Consider the following 15,325-nt stretch of genomic DNA (forward strand, 5'->3'; position numbering starts at 1 on the left):
AATAAGAATAAGAAAGGACTTAAATGTGACCCTAGAACAAATGGGACTAATAGACATATACAGAACACACCACCCAAAGCAAAAGAATATACTTTGTTCATGGCACATATTCCAAAATGGACCACATTGTAGGATACAAATCCAACCTCAGCAAAATTAAAGGAATAGAAATTATACCATGTCTTTTCTCAGACCACAGGGTATAAAGGTGAAGCTCAACTCCAACAAAAATGTTCATCCCCACACAAAGTCTTGGATATTAAACAACCTTATGCTGAATGATAGGTGGGTTGAGGTAGAGATAAAAGAGGAAATGGTTAATTTCCTCAAACATAACAACAATGAAAACACAAGTTACCAAAATTTGTGGGATATAGTAAAAGCAGCACTGAGAGGAAAATTTATTGCACTAGATGCCTACATTAAAAAAACAAAAAGTGAGCATAACATCTTATGGAATTGGAAAAAGAAGAAACACTCTAACCCTAAACTTAGTAGAAGAAGAGAAATAACCAAAATTAAATCAGAGTTTAATTATACTGGAAACAGGTCATTCAGAAAATGAACGAACAAATAGTGTGTTTTTTGAAAAAGTGAATAAAATAGATAAGCCCTTGGCCAGACTATCTAGAAACGGAAAAGTAAAATCTCCAGTAACCTTGGTCAGAAATGATAAAGGGGAAATAACAACAGATGCCACAGAGATACAAGAGATTATCTCTGAATACTACAAGAAAGTCTACACCCAGAAATTTGACAATGTGGAGGAAATGGATCAATACTTGGAATAACACCCACTTCTTAGACTTAAGAAAAATAGGTCTCAAGAGCAAACGAATTTCAGGCACTGAGATAAAGAATAAAAAATCTTCCAACAAAAAAATGCCCTGCTCCGGATAGATCCACACCAGAATTGTATCAAACCTTCAAAGAAGAGCTTATTCCTGTACTGCAGGAATTATTCCAAAAAAATTGAGGAGGAAGGAATCTTCCCCAGCACATTCTACAAAGCAAACATCACCCTGATACCAAAACCAGGAAAAGATCCAACTAAAATGGGGAACTTCAGACCAATTTCACTAATGAATATAGATGTAAAAATTCTCAACAAAATCCTAGCTAACAGATTATGCCTTATCATCAAAAAAGTCACATCATGATAAAGTAGGTTTCATCCAGGGATGCATGGCTGTTTTATTTTTTATATTATTTTAATTTTAATTTTAATTTTTACATATACATGTGTTAATTAGGTTTCCATTTTTTTGCCTTCACAGAATTAAAGAGACTTAAAATTTAGTAACAATAACAATATTTAAGATAAGGATTAGAAACAAAAACCTTGTAAAGAATGAACGAACATAAATACATTCAGAAAAGGAATCAGACAATTGCTTCACCGAAATATTAAGCAATAATAATAATAATGCAAAGAAAGTAACATTCACATTGTCAAATAAGAGTATGTCTATTATAGAATGCTTTGACTCTAAGATTCAGTATGGAGTCATCAGTTAACTTCTAATTTTTTTTTAAGTATCAAAAAATAGACAACTAGTATTTATAAATAAAAGTAAAAGATAATTTCAAACAGATCATGCTAAATCTTATAGACAGTAGAAAAAGAAGAAATACATCAAAATCATTCTACTTGATCTGGGTACACCTGATATTAACGTTGGAGAAAATATATTATCATAAAGGAGAAATTACAAACATGTGTCACTTATAAATAAGGATACAATATCCTAAATAACATATTAACATGATGAGTTAAAAATTAATGTTTAAGTAATATACTTTGCTCAAAATTAAACCCAATTTATGTGAAAATTAGTCACCATTTTCTTTTCTTGTTCTTGGTTTTTTTCTTCTTTTCCTCTCTGTCAGCCCTTCCCTCCTTCTCTGTCTGCTCTCCCTCTTCCCCCATGCCCAACTATGTCATTAATTGTCATTATTTGTTTCAAATCAAAATTGAGTACATAGGATTCATACTTCTTGACTCCTGTGATGCTTCACTAAGAATAATGTATTCCACCTTCATCTAGGTTAGTACAAATGCTGAAAAATCTCCATTTTTTATGATTGAATAATATTCCATTGTGTACATATACCACAGCTTACCTATCCATTCCTGGGTTGAAGGACATTTAGGTTGTTTCCACATTTTGGCAATTGTAAATTGGGCTGGGATAAACAGCCTAGTATAGGTGTCTTTATAATAAAAGGTTTTTATTCTTTCTTTCTGGATAGATGCCCAGTAACGGGATTGCAGGATCAAATGGGAGGTCTAGGTTGAGTTCTTTGAGGTTTCTCCATACTTCCTTCCAAAAAGGTTGTATTAATTTGCAGTCCCACCAGCAGTGTAAAAGTATTCCTTTCTCTCCACAACTGTGCCAGCATCTGCAGTTTTTAGATTTTGTGATATAGGCCATTCTCGTTGGGGTTAGGTGATATCTCAGGGTGGTTTTAATCTGCATTTCTCTAATAATTAGGGATGATGAGCATTTTTTCATATAATTGCTGACCATTCATCGGTCATCTTTGGAGAAGATTCTATTCGTCTCTCTTCCCCATTGATGTATGGGATTGTTGGTTTTTTTCTTGTGAATTAATTGAAGTTCTGTATAGATTCTGGGTAATAAGTGTTTGATTCAAAATATGCAAATATCCTTTCCCATTGGGTAGGTTGTCTATTTGCTTTGGTTGTTGTCTCCTTGGCTATACAGAAACTTTCCAATTTAATTAAATCCCATTTGTTTATTATTGCTGTTGTTGCTATTGCCATGATAGTCTTCCTCATAAAATCTTTCCCCAGGCCGATATCTTCCAGTGTTTTTCCTATTCTTTCTTTGAAGATTTTTATTGTTCATGCCTTAAATTTAAGTCCTTTATTCATCTTGAATCAATTTTTGTGAGTGGAGAAAGGTACATGTCTAGTTTCAGTCTTTTACATGTGGATGTCCAATTTTCCCAGCATCATTTATTGAATAGGGACTCTTTCCCCCAGTGGACGCTCTTGTTTGTTTTATCGAAGATTAGGTGGCTGTAAGTTGTTGATGTCATTTCCTGGTTTTCTATTTGATTCCAAATGTCTATGTCTCTATTTTTGTGCTAGTACCATGCTGTCTTGACCACTATGGCCTTGTAATACAGCCTAAATTCCGGTATGGTGATACCACTGGCTTTGTTTTTATTACTAAGAACTGCCTTAGCTATATGGGTTTTTTTTTTGGTTCCATACAAAATGCAGAATCATTTTTTGCAAGTCTTGAAAATAGGATGTTGGTATTTTAATAGGGATGACGTTGAATCAGTGAATTGCTCTGGGAAGTATAGATATTTTAACAATGTTGATTCTTCCCAGCCATGAGCATGGTATGTGACTCCATTTGTTAAGGTCCTCTGCTATTTCTTTTCTTAAGGCTACATAATTTTCTTTATAGAGGTCCTTCACCTGTTTTGTGAGGTATATTACTAAGTATTTTGTTTTCTTTGGGGCTATGGTAAATGGAGTTGTGTCTTTAATTAACATCTCATCTTGGCTGTTGTTGGCATATACAAAAGCAACTGACTTGTGGACATTGATTTTATATCTTGAAACATTACTGTATTTTTTAATGACTTTCAAGAATCTTGTGGTTGAGTCTTTAGAGTTCTCTAAGTATAAGATCATATCATCAGCTAAGAGGGAGAGTTTTATCTTCTTTGCTTCGATTTGGATGCCATTTATTTTCTTGTCTTATCTAATTGTATTGACTAGAATTTCCAGCACAATGTTGAATAGTAATGGTGACAGAGGACAACCTTCTCTGGTTCCAGTTCTAAGAGGAAAAGCTTTCAGTTTGACTCCATTCGGCAAAATATTAGCTGTGGGTTTGTCATAAATAGCTTTGACCAGTTTCAGAAATGTGCCACCTATGCCTATACTCCTCAATGTTCTAATTAGAAAAGGATGCTGGATTTTGTTGAATGCTTTTTCAGCATCTATTGAGAGGATCATATAGTTTTTAGTTTTACTTCTGTTGATATGGTGAATAATGTTTATAGACTTGCGTATATTAAACCAGCCTTGCATCCCTGGGATGAAACCTACTTAATCATGATGTATGACTTTTTTGATGATAAGCTGTAATCTGTTGGCTAAGATTTTGTTGAGAATTTTTGCATCTGTATTCATTAGTGAAATTGGTCTGAAATTCCCCTTTTTAGTTGGGTCTTTTCCTTGTTTTGGTGTCAGAGTGATGTTTGCTTCATAGAACGTGTTGGGGAAGATTCCTTCCTTCTCAATTTTTTGGAATAATTTCTGCAATATAGAATAAGCTGTTCTTTGAAGGTTTGATAGCCTTCTGGTGTGAAGCCATCTGGACCAGGGCATTTTTTTGTTGGAAGATTTTTTATTGTTTCTTTGATCTCAGTGCTTGAAATTGGTCTGTTCAGGAGATCTATTTCATCTGGGGTAAGCGTAGGGAGAGGGTGTGATTCCAAATCTTGATCCATTTCCTTCATGTTGCTGAATTTCTGGGCATAAAGTTTCTTGTAGTATTCAGAGATAACCTCTTGTATCTCTGTGGCATCAGTTGTTATTTCCCCTTTGTCATTTTTGATTGAGGTTACTAGAGAGTTTACTTTTTTATTTCTGGTTAGTCTAGCCAAAAGTTTATCAATTTTATTTATTTTTTTAAAAAACAAACTCCTTGTTTCATTAATTTTCTCAGTGATTTCATTAATCTCTGATTTAATTTTGGCTGTTTGTTTTCAATTTCATTAATCTCTGATTTAATTTTGGCTATTTCTTTTCTTCTGCTGGGTTTAGGCTTAGATTGCTCTTTTTTTTTTTCCAATTCCATCAGATGGCTTGTGAGTTTGTTGATGTGCTCTCTGTCTGTTTTTTTAATGTAGGCTTCTAAAGAGATAAATTTTTCTCTCAAGACTGCTTTTGCTGTATCCCATAGGTTTTCGTAACTTGTGTCTTCATTGTTGTTATGCTCAAGGAAGTTAATGATTTCCTTTTTTATTTCTTCCTGCCCCCAACTGTCATTCAGCATAAGGTTGTTTAACTTCCATGCCTTTGTGTGAGGTTGAGCATTTTTGTTGGAGTTGAGTTCCATTTTTAGCACCTTGTGGTCTGAGAAGATGCAAGGTAGAATTTCAGTTCTTTTGATTCTGTTGAGGTTTGTTTTGTATCCTAGGATATGATCAATTTTGGAGAATGTTCCATCGGACAATGAGAAGAATGTATATTCTTTATCTTTGGGATGGAGTGTTCTGTATACGTCTATCAAGCACAGTTGTTCTGGGGTCTCATTTAAATCTCTAACATCTTTGTTTAATTTCTGTTTAGAGGATCTGTCTAGCTCTGAGAGAGGGGTATTAAAGTCCCCTGTTACTATGGTGTTATAGAATATCATATTGCTCAAACTAAGCAAAGTCTGTTTCAAGAATCTGGAAGCATTTAAATGGGGTGCATAAATATTTAGAATTGAAATGTCTTCTTGTTGTATTTTTCCCTTGACCAATATGAAGTGACCATCATTGTCTTTTTTGACTTTAGTTGCTTTAAATCCACATGTATCTGAAAATAAGATTGCGACCCCTCTTTTCTTCTGAATTCCGTTTGCCTGAAAAATTGACTTCTAACCTTCAACTCTGAGTTTTAATTTGTCTTTTGATGTGAGGCGTGTTTCTTGCAGACAGCAAATAGATGGCTTCTGTTTTTAATCCAGTCAGCCAATCTATGCCTCTTCAGTGGGGAATTCAAGCCATTGACATTTATTGAGATAATTGATAAGTGTGGTAGCATTCTATTCATCTTATTTTGTGAAAGTCCGTTGCCAAGGCTGTTTTAACATATACACGTCCATAAACATAATTCACCATATCAACAGAAGCAAAATCAAAGACCACATAATACTCTCAATAGATGGAGAAAAAACATTTCATAAAATTGAACATCCTTTTCTAATTAGAACTCTTAAGAATATTAGGCATAGGCAGCACATTTGTTAAATTGACAGAAGTGATTTATGAGAAACCCACAGATAATGTTATTCTGAATGGAGTAAAACTGAAAGCTTTTCCACTCTGAACTGGAACCAGACAGCTTGTCCTCTATCACCACTACTGTTCAACATAGTGCTGGAAGTTCTAGCCAACTCAGTGAGGCAAGAGAAGGTAATAAAGGGCATCCGAATGGGGGAGAAAAAGTTAAACACTCCCTCTTTGCTGATCATATATGATCCTAGAAAACCTACAGTACTCAACCCCAAGACTCCTGGAAGTTATCAAAAAAATACAGTAATGTCTCAGGATATAAAATTAGTGTGCACAAATGAATACCCTTTGTATATGCCAAGGACAACCACCGTGAGAAGCTAATCGAAGACACAATTCCCTTCTCAAAGAGAATGAAATATTTAGGAATATACTTATCAAAAGAGGCGAATGACCTCTATAAAGAAATTTATGAAACCCTAAGAAAAGAAATAGCAGAGGATATTAACAAATGGAAGAACATACCATGCTCATGGCTGGAAAGAATCAAGATTGTTAAGTTGTCTATACTTCCCAAAGCAATCTACAGATTCAATGCAATTTCCATTAAAATTCCAAGATTATACTTTCAAGATTTGGAAAAAACAATTGTTCATTTTTTATGGAACCAGAAAAAACCCATATAGTTAAGGCAATTCTTAGTAATATAAACAAGGCTGGGAGCATTGGACTTTAGACTGTATTACAGTACCATCATGATCAAAACAGCATGGTATTGACACAAAAATAGAGACTTTGACATCTGGAATTGAATTGAAAACCATGAGATGATGCTAACATCTTACAGCCACCTAATCTTTGATAAACCAAAAAAGAGCATACACTGGGGGAAAAAAATCCCTATTCAGTAAATGGTGCTGGGAGAACTGGATAACTACGTGTAAAGACTGAAAGTGTACCCGCACCTTTCTCCACTCACTAGAATTGGTTCAAGATGGATAGAAGATCTAAATCTAAGGCATGAATCAATGAAAATCCTCAAAGAAAATGTGGGGAAAACACTTTAAGCTATTGACCTGGGGAAAGTGGCAATTGGAATAGCAACAAAAATAAATAAATGGGACTTAATTAAACTCAATAGCTTCTGTATAGCTAAGGAAACATCAATCAACACAAACAGACAGCCATCAGATTGGGAAAAGATATTTGCATATTATCAATTGGACAAAAGCTTAATAACTAGAATCTACAGAGAACTCTAATTGAGCAACAAAAAAAGAGCTAACAATTTCTTATATGAATGGGCAAGTGAGATGAATAGAACCTTTTGTAAAGAAGGCAGATGAATGCCTAAAAACAATATGAGAAAATTCTCATCATCCCTAATTATCAGAGAAATACAAATCAAAACCACCCTGAGAGATCACATAACTTCAGTTAGACTGGCCTACATCACCAAGACTCAGAGTTGAAGATATGGGTGTGGTTGTGGAGAGAGGAAACACTTTTACCTTGCTGGTGGGACGGCAAACTAATACAACCCTTTTGGAAGGAAGTACGGCAAATCCTCAAAGAACTCAAACTAGACCTCCCATTGGATCCTGCAGTCCCATTACTGGGCATCTACCCAGAAGGAAAAAAAAAATCCTTTTACTATAAGGACATTTGCACTAAATTGCTTATCGCAGCTCACTTTACAATTGCCAAATTGTGGAAACAACCTACATGTTCACCAATTCAGAAATGGATTAATAAGCTGTGGTGTATGTATACCATGGAATGCTCTTCAGCCCTTCAAAAAGATGGTGACTTTACGTCTTTTGTAGTAATCTGGATGGAATTAAATACATTCTTCTTAGTGAAGCATCAGAAGAATGGAGAAGCAAAAATCCGATGTACTCAATTCTGATGTGAGGACAACTGATGCTAGTATATGGTAGGAGGTGTGGAATGGGGGAGTGGAGAGAGGGAAGGAGTGATAGATTGTGGAGCCATGGTGTGTGACACACCCTTTGGGGACATGACATTATTTTTAGAGGGACTTTACCCAGCAAATGCAAGCTGCATAACCTGGCTCTTTGTACCCTCATTGATTCACCATCACCACCAAGAAAACACTATGTTAATGGCTCTTTAGAGTGATTAATTTAAAGAGAATAACAACTCATTTGGGAGGTAAATTCATAAATGAAGATTTAACATAGCATTAAATTATGGAAATACACAAAATTATTCTTAAAAGTTTTTAGTGGAAATGATGAGACTTTTGAATTATTATGTTCATCTATTTTGGAGTTGAATTCTCTTTATTTTTTCTATTTTTACAAGTGTTTGGCACTTTCTTTCCTGCATATCATTTGTTATAAAATTGGAAAAGGGATCCAGAATTGGGAGGGCTGTGCATATTTTTATTGATGTACCAAGGGTGGGGGACAACAATATTTTGAAAAAGTTATAGATTTTGTTTTTGGATCTTTAATTGACAGTTGGTTACTTACATGAGCTCTAAAGTGGTACTCATGTAAGTCTTCACAAAGAACCATGATTTTTTAAAAATTTATTTTTAATTTTAAAAATTAAAAAAATACTTTATTTCAGATTAATATGAAAGTATAATTAGGTCACAATGTTTGTGTTTGTTAGTAGAATCATTATTTTTTTTTTTTTAGACATTTTTTTCTTTCAGTTTTTGGCTGGGGCTGGGTTCTAACCTACCACCTTCGGTATATGGGGCTGGCGCCCTACTCCTTTGAGCCACAGGTGCTACCCTTTTTAGACTATTTTAAATCATGATGTGGAATGGAAGAGAAATTGTGCTTGTTTTCTACCTGTCTCTACTTCTGTGCAGCTGTTGGTTTGAGGGTTGGAGGTAAATAAATTTGCATTTTTTCTTTTGTCAGTGTGGAATATATGTTACACCTGTGAAATAAAGGCTTGAAACTTCTTGTTGAAGGGTACTTTTTTGTTGGACTATATGTGGTGCCTTTGATCTAGCTTGATTGGTTTGCCCCAGAATCCTTGTAAAGAAAATATTGTTGATTGTTGACTGTCACATGGCCTGGTCTATACAGAGGCTTCATTCTTTTGGGTTAACACTGCTGACACTGTTCTGTAGCCTCTCTGTCAGTAGCAATTGTAGTGGTTCTATTGGTTTTCTGGGATAGTCTCGCTTGCATTGGTTGGCTTGCAAAGACACTTGATATTTTAAATAAGAATATATATTTAAGAAAACGATGTTCAGCAGTGTTTGAAATTATAGATGTGAAAGCACTTAGTGTAGAACATGGAACAAGCGTAGACAACCACCATTTTTGTCAATATGTTTAAGTAATTGTAGCTTCCACATAAATTTATCTTTAATATATTTTATACCCAAGGCCCAGAATATTTTCTCAAGTAGATTTCTCTCTTAATTTGTATTTCCCTTCTTACTGACTTGCTTGTCTAACTCAGTGGGGTTAAATTAAAAAAAAAAAAAACTGCCTTTTTTCTTTTTGTAAAAATTATATGTGAAGTGATTTATTTATTTATTTTTTATTAATATTAAATCATAGCTGTGTACATTAATGCGATCATGGGGCACCATGCATTGGTTTTATAAACAGTTTGACACATTTTCATCACACTGGTTAATATAGCCTTCCTGGCATTTTCTTAGTTATTGTGTTAAGACAATTATATTCTACATTTACTAAGTTTCACATGTACCCTTGTAAGATGCACCGCAGGTGTAATCCCACCTATCACGCTCCCTCCACCTATCCTCCCCCCCTCCCTCCTCTCTCTCTCCCCATTTCCCATATTCTTAGGTTATAACTGGGTTATAGCTTTCATATGAAAGCCAAAAATTAGTTTCATAGTAGGGCTGAGTACATTGGATACGTTTTCTTCCATTCTTGAAGAAAGAAGAGTATGTTCCTGCTCCATCCATGAAAACATGAACGAGGCAAAGTCTCCATCTTTCTTTAAGGCTGCATAATATTCCATGGTGTACATATACCACAGTTTATTAATCCATTTGTGGATCGATGGGCACTTGGGCTTCTTCCATGACTTAGCAATTGTGAATCGGGCTGCAATAAACATTCTAGTGCAAATATCTTTGTTGTAATGTGATTTTTGATCTTCTGGGTATATACCTACTAGAGGAATTACAGGATTGAATGGCAGATCTATTTTTAGATCTCTAAGTGTTCTCCAAACATCTTTCCAAAAGGAATGTATTAATTTGCATTCCCACCAGCAGTACAGACATAGGAAAAAATGCTCATCATCTTTAATCATCAGAGAAATGCAAATCAAAACTACCTTGAGATACCATCTAATTGCAGTAAGATTAGCCCATATCACAAAACTCGAAGACCAGAGATGTTGGCATGGGTGTGGAGAAAAGGGAACACTTCTGCACTGCTGATTTTTTGATTTATATGCAAAGTGTGTTTGGCATGACCAATCATGGAAGGTATAAATAATACAGAGTTAGGATGATAAATATAACCCTGTTGGTGTCTTATTTCATTCTCAAAGCAGGTAAATTTCTGAACACTTAATGGTGGTAAGCACATATACACTCTGGTAAGCTTCCTTCCTACTGTTGTAAGAATTATATAATATTCTCAGTTTCTTCTCTTTTGGTACCTAAATTACCTATTAGTGTGCAGTACATGTAAGGTTTCTCTGAATTTTCTTTTCTTTGAATCTTACCTTTTTTTCTAAAATATGCATTTGTTTTTTGCTCTTCAGCCTAATGTGATTTATTTATTTATTTATTTTTTTAGACAGAGCCTCTAGCTTTTGCTCTTGGTAGAGTGCCGTGGCATCACAGCTCACAGTAGCCTCCAACTCCTGGGCTCAAGCGATTCTCCTGCCTCTGCCTCCCAAGTAGCTGGGACTACAGGCACCTGCCACAATGCCCAGCTATTTTTTGGTTGTGGCCGTTGTTGTTTGGCAGGCCTGGTTTGGATTCGAACCTGCCAGTTCAGGTGTATATGGCTGGCGCCTTAGCCCCTTGAGCCACAGGCACCGAGCCCATGATTATTTTTTATTTATAACTTTTTCCCATGTTTTTTCATTTTCTTTGTGGACTAACTGCTTCAATAGAATATACTTTGAATAACCATTAAATTATAAATTGCTAATTTTCACCATAAAACGGGTGTCCAACCTTTGTTTTTCTTTGCTACAAACTGGAAAAATAAGTCTTGCTTTGGACTACACATTAAATACACAAACACTAATGATAGCTGATGAGCAAAACAAAAGGTTTGTGCATAATTTTCTCAATATTCCACACCACAGATAAGCACAAGAGTCCAGAACCAATGAACATGAGGCCAGGCCCACAGGTTGGATGCCACAGTGTAAAATGTTATTACTGGTCTCCGGTAATTTCTGTATAAAATAGGAATTAAGATTACATCTAAATTAGAAACTTATTAATAGTTTAATTTATTCCATTTTTAGTTACATTTAGTATTAAATGGCATTTTTCTATCTTTACATTTTATTTTAGATGATTTTATAATTTTTAGTAAATATAGTCAATAATATTGAAGTTGAAATATAAATGTGTCATGTTTTCAGTCATCTCTATTAGGATTATAAGGTCTGGGTGACAGTTTACAATGCATGGGGGGAATGCAAATGTGTCATATTTTCAGTCATCTTCGTTAGGATTATAAAGTCTGGGTGACAGTAGCTTACCAAATTTAGAAGAACAGTTTTGGTTGATATTTTAGAACCTTTGGTTTTACTGTTGTTTTTTCCACTTTTTCTTTGTTATTTTATTATTTTTCATCTAGTCTTGAGGCCCTTGTGCAAATAAGTTATATATATATATTTTTTTTTTTTGTGGTTTTTGGCCGGGGCTGTGTTTGAACCCGCCACCTCCGGCATATGGGACCGGCGCCCTACTCCTTGAGCCACAGGCGCCGCCCAATAAGTTATATTTTTAAGTGAGATCATAGACTGCATTTATATTATAGTTTCTAGATGGCATTAGAACCAGTGTTCTATTTTGCTTACTTGGTACTAGTTCTGTTTTTGGGTCTTTAAAGCATGGAACTTTTAAACTTATTTCTTGTGTGGGTGGATTAGGTATTATAAAAGATTTTTCTAAACCTAGTTTAGAGGAATCCTGTTAGGTAATTCCCAGAGTAAGCTCCTACCCCAGAAAAGCCCCTCCTGCTTTCTACAGACCAAGATTAGCTATCTCACTCTTAAAAAGTTACAGCTACCTGCTGAAAATTTCAAACTTATAGCCTGCCCCTAACACCTCTTCTGGCCAGAGCAGTAACTCCTTATTGGCTATTCTACCATCCCATCACCATTCTAAGACTTCCCCTAACTGAACCTATATAACTCTCTCTCTCTCTTCCCTCCTCTCTCCTTCTCTCTCTTCTCTTTTCTCTTTCTCTCTGTCTCTCTCGGTCTCTCCTCTCTCTTCCCCACCCCCCTCCTTTTCTCTCCTTCTTTGTGCTGCTCTGCAGCATCCCTCCCTCCTCAATAAAAACCTTTCTTACAAGCCTTTGTGGTCTGTGAGATCTTTGCCAGTCGAGTGCCCCCCCACCCCCCTTCAAATCCCAAATTGGCTTTTGGTGAGACTGTGCACCTGGTAATAAAATAGATACACTGAGAAAATAAATTTGTTCTTTTAGGCAAGGGTTATGTTTTGGGATATTAGATCAAGGGACATTTTGATTTATATTGCTTCTCATATCCCTAATTTATTTTCTATATGTAGTTGATATTTGGGAAACCTTTAAGTCATGAACAAAAAGATCGCCAGTGGATGATAACTCTAGATAGCATTTTGAGTTAAAAGTCAGTTGAAACAGAGATATGGTTAGAAGCATGAGAGACTGATTCAGTGGTAGTGTTTTAAGAATAAGGAGATTGTGGGTAATGTCATAGTTACCATGCGGATAGTTAGTCTTTATCAGTAATCACTAAATAGGGATGGGTTATATGGTGAAGAAATCATTTCTTTTTCTTATTGGAAGTGTTACTTGCTTCCTGTGGAGGCTCTTGGTGCTCATTCACTCTGATTTTAGTCTTAGTGAATTCAATTTTGTTGTAATAGTAAATCTTCTTAGTGCTGGTAACAATATAGGTGTTCAGGAATGTGTAATTTTGGTCCCCTAAATTTTCTTAGTATCACATCATTTATATTAAGAAACTTAAGATTTCAATTAATTTATTTCATAAGAACAGTCTCCTTTGGGGAGGTTTAGAAATAACATTTTATACTGCAGTGGCATCCAACCTGTGGGCCTGTCCTCAGCCTGATTTGTTGTAGACTCTTGTGCTTATCGTGGTGTAGGATATTGAGAAAAATATGTACGAAACTTTTGTTTTGCTCATCAGCTATTGTTAGTGTTTGTGTATTTAATGTGTAGTCCAAAGTAAGACTTATTTTTCCAGTTCATGGAAAAGAAAAAAAAGATTGGACACTCTGTTTTATAGTGTTAATTAACAAACATAATATAATGTCTCATTCCTCTGTCACTCCTTCCCTCATAGTACCTCTCCCCCCAAGAAATAATTGAGTTAGTGCAATATGTCAGACACTGCTCATGGTACTTTATATCTATCAACTCTCATTTTATTAACTTATGAGGTAAATTTATTAAACTATATATTACAGATCCATTCATTCTTTCAGTTTGGTCAGCAAATATTTGAGTGTAATGTATGTTGAACATTCTTTTAGCTACTGGGGCTCAGGTATATACAGCGAGACTCTGTCTCTACAAAAAAAAAAAAAAAAGAAATAGGTGACTGTATTTGGGGGAGGGGAGAACTTCTGTCTTTTGCATATATTTACAGGATAATTAGAGCCTTTCTAAGAAGGTAACATTTGGATAGAAAACAAATGTAATAAAGTCTGAGGTCTGGTAGTGTGATTCCTCCTGTTTTGTTTTTATTTCTGAGTAATGTCTTGGCTATTCGAGGTTTTTTCTGATTTCATATAAAACGAAGTAATGTTTTTTCAAGATCTTTAAAATATGACAGTGGAGCTTTAATAGGGAGTGTGTTGAAATTATATATTGCTTTGGGTAGTATGGACATTTTGATAATGTTGATTCTTCCCAGCCATGAGCATGGTATGTTTTTCCATTTGTTAACATTTTCCGCTATTTCTTTTCTTAGAGTTTCATAGTTCTCTTTATAGAGATCTTTCACGTCTTTTGTTAGGTAAATTCCCAAATATTTTATCTTCTTTGGCACTACTGTGAATGGGATAGAGTCCTTAACTGCTTTTTCAATTTGACTGTTGTTGGTGTATATAAAGGCTACCGATTTATGAATGTTGATTTTGTAACCTGAGACGCTGCTGTATTCCTTGATCACTTCTAGGAGTTTTGTAGTAGAGTCCCTAGTGTTTTCCAGATACACAATCATATCATCTGCGAAGAGCGAGAGTTTGATCTCTTCTGACCCTATATGGATACCCTTGATCGCCTTTTCTTCCCTAATTGCGGTGGCTAAAACTTCCATTACAGTGTTGAAAAGCAATGGAGACAATGGGCAGCCTTGTCTGGTTCCTGATCTGAGTGGAAATGATTCCAATTTAACTCCATTCAATATGATATTGGCTGTGGGTTTGCTGTAGATAGCCTCTATCAGTTTAAGAAAAGTCCCTTCTATACCAATTTTCTTGAGTGTTCTGATCATGAAGGGATGCTGGATATTATCAAAAGCTTTTTCTGCATCAATTGAGAGAATCATATGGTCTTTGTTTTTTAATTTGTTTATGTGCTGAATTACATTTATAGATTTACGTATATTGAACCAGCCTTGAGACCCTGGGATAAAACCAACTTGGTCATGATGTATAATTTGTTTGATGTGTTGCTGGATTCTGTTTGTTAGGATCTTGTTGAATATTTTTGCATCTATATACAAATCGATAGTGATCAAAACAGCATGGTATTGGCACAAAAACAGAGAAGTAGATATTTGGAATAGAATAGAGAACCAAGAGATGAATCCAGCTACTTACCGCTATTTGATTTTTGACAAGCCAATTAAAAACATTCAGTGGGGAAAAGATTCCCTATTTAACAAATGGTGCTGGGTGAACTGGCTGGCAACCTGCAGAAGACTGAAATTGGACCCACACCTTTCACCATTAACTAAGATAGACTCTCATTGGATTAAAGATTTAAACTTAAGACATGAAACTACAAAAATACTAGAGGAGAATGCAGGGAAAACCCTTGAAGAAATTGGTCTGGGTGAGTATTTCATGAGGAGAACCCCCCGGGCAATTGAAGCAGCTTCAAAAATACACTACTGGGACTTGATCAAACTAAAAAGCTTCTGCACA

At 35.2% G+C, this 15,325-nt stretch overlaps 1 protein-coding gene across 7 annotated transcripts in view; it reads left to right on the plus strand.

The window, feature by feature from the left end:
* DOCK3 (dedicator of cytokinesis 3) overlaps window positions 1-15,325 on the plus strand; it is an 899,254-nt gene that overhangs the window by 151,095 nt on the left and 732,834 nt on the right. The window lies entirely within an intron of this gene.

Source organism: Nycticebus coucang, chromosome 8 (assembly GCF_027406575.1).
Source record: "Nycticebus coucang isolate mNycCou1 chromosome 8, mNycCou1.pri, whole genome shotgun sequence".
In the NCBI taxonomy this organism is placed as follows: Eukaryota; Metazoa; Chordata; class Mammalia; order Primates; family Lorisidae; genus Nycticebus; species Nycticebus coucang.